The sequence below is a fragment of the Alosa pseudoharengus genome, unplaced genomic scaffold, assembly GCF_046254945.1.
Source record: "Alosa pseudoharengus isolate Yale_2024_CS ecotype anadromous, Long Island Sound unplaced genomic scaffold, YU_APseudo_1.1 YU_APseudo_1.1_scf_13, whole genome shotgun sequence".
In the NCBI taxonomy this organism is placed as follows: Eukaryota; Metazoa; Chordata; class Actinopteri; order Clupeiformes; family Clupeidae; genus Alosa; species Alosa pseudoharengus.
Window position 1 is genome coordinate 21,123,968 of NW_027468598.1, and position 2,500 is coordinate 21,126,467.

The 2,500-nt window shown below is 46.4% G+C and overlaps 1 protein-coding gene across 1 annotated transcript in view; it reads left to right on the forward strand.

Moving 5' to 3' along the window:
* Positions 1–2,500, forward strand: part of dvl3b (dishevelled segment polarity protein 3b) — a 26,860-nt gene that overhangs the window by 13,396 nt on the left and 10,964 nt on the right. The window lies entirely within an intron of this gene.

A 2,500-nucleotide genomic window follows, 5' to 3' on the forward strand; every position in this document is an offset into this window, starting at 1 on the left:
CTTATCCACTCTCCTGCATTCACACATGTCTAAGCAATAATTTCTCTCTCTTTTTCTTCATTTCCTAGTAATGCATAGACACACACACACACACACAAACACACTCACACACAAACACACAAACACATTCAACCCCTGATGCCAATCCACTCTACACACACACACACACACACACACACACACACACACACACACAAACAGACTTCCTGTCTTTGGGGCATTAATATAGTTGCACAAAGCCCTGTGTTGTAGCATTCATGAGAATGTATTGAATTGCTTGTGAATGTAAAGCAATTACCTCACAGCTGCCCAGTAGGCTTAACACTACACTAGTAGCCCATTCCCCCTACAGCAGGCAAGAACCACACACACACACAGGGTACAGTATATGCAACTGTGTGTGTGTATGTATATATGTATGTATGTATGTATGTATGTATGTGTATGTGTGTGTGTATGTATATATGTATGTATGTATGCATGTATGTATGTATGTATGTATGTATGTGTGTGTGTGTGTGTGTGTGTGTGTGTGTGTGTGTGTGTGTGTGTGTGTGTGTGTGTGTGTGTGTGTGTGGGTGAGAGACAGAGGGGGACAAGACAGACAGAGAAAAATGATTACATTAATGAGTGAAGGTCTGTTAGCCTGTGTGTGTGTCTGTGTGTGTGTGTCTGTGTGTGTGTGTCTGTGTGTGCGTGTGTGCGTGTGTGTGTGTGCGTGTGTGTGTGTGTGTGTGTGTGTGTGTGTGTGTGTGTGTGTGTGTGTGTGTGTAACTGAAAGCAAGATAGATGTTAGTGATATGGGGTGTCATGGACATGCTTATATAATTGAGTTTGAGTTCATCTGTTTTCCTCACTTACCTTCAGTTACCGTACTATAAGACAGGTGTCCTGAAGGCTGCTGGCTTTTTAGTGTGTGTGTGTGTGTGTGTGTGTGTGTGTGTGTGTGTGTGTGTGTGTGTGTGTGAGTGTGTGTGTACCTGTTTGTTTTGTGAAAACAGGTGTGACAGTCTGTCTATCTGTGTCTACCTGTATCTCTGTGTGTGCGCCTGCCTCTGTGTGTGTGTGCCTGCCTACATGCCTGTGTGTGTGTGTGTGTGTGTGTGTGTGTGTGTGTGTGTGTGTGTGTGTGTGTGTGCAGAGGTGTGTGGGTAATGTCAGCCTTGGATAATTCATTAGTCATCGGAGGGAGTGCTGAGAATAGTGCGTCCATGCTGGGCAAGTGGGAGACAGGCACGGCTTTGAAGATGAGCTCGGCGCTGTCATGCTGTAGCCGCTTGCCTCTGATAGTGCATGCACACACACACACACGCGCGCGCGCACGGACACACATATATACGCACACACACAAACAAACACACACACACTCACACACGCACGCACGCACATACACACATACACACATACACTCACACACACACGCACGCACGCGCACACATGCGCACACACGCGCACACACACATATACACACACATACACACACTGCTCTGTTCATCTCACATTCAATTTTACTTGCACTCACCCTCATGTTTCCTAGCAATCTCTCAGGCAACACCACAGCCTGTACAAGTGCATATATGTTTTAGATCTTTCTCTCTCTCTTCTCCCCCTCTTTTTTTTTTCTTTCTTTTTTCTCTCTCACTGGCAAAAAACATGAATACACTTTTCTCTCTTGGTCTCTCTTCACCTTCTGAAAAATGTATGCATTTCCATAGATGTTGTTCTGGACAAGTACAAAACATATAGATGCAGATGCGCACAGTATGAAAAATGTATATAAGAATGTATAGATGGCCTCATGCTCTCTCACACACACACACACACACTCACACACCATACCCTCACACGGTGCCTACTGTATGCTGGACCCTGTCCCTGCCTCCGTCTTTGTAATCAGCGGTGTGAGGAGAAACAGAAGGTATGCTCTTTAACTCCCCACCGATCTCACTGACCCTCTCCAACCAGACTGCCAGGAGGAGAGAAAGAGAGAGAGAGAGAGAGAGAGAGAGAGAGATGGAAAAAGATCAAAAGATGGAGAGAGAGAGAGGGATGCAAAGGCAAAGATAAAGAGAGTAAGGGAAAAATGGCAGGAGGCGAAAATGCAGGATGAGAAAGGAAAGAGAATAAGATGGGGAGAGAAAATGGAGGGAAAGAGAAAGTTGGGAGTGGAGGTCTGGAGGAAAGACGGAGGTGAAGAGAGAGATGGTGAGAGGTAGAAACAGTGAGAGATGAAAAAGGGAGAGGGATGGAAAGAGGGAGAGAGAGACAGAAAGAGGGAGAGAGAGATGGAAAGAGGGAGAGAGAGACGGAAAGAGGGAGAGAGAGATGGAAAGAGGGAGAGAGAGATGGAAAGAGGGAGAGAGAAATGGAAAGAGAGTGTCTGAAGAAGCCCATGGTTAGAGAGCTATGCGTGTCCTCTGGGTGCACTCTCGCCTTGTCCCCAGAACTCCACTTTCCTTCCGGCTCCGTCCAGCTCTGTCTGCCTCCGCAGTGGGGAACT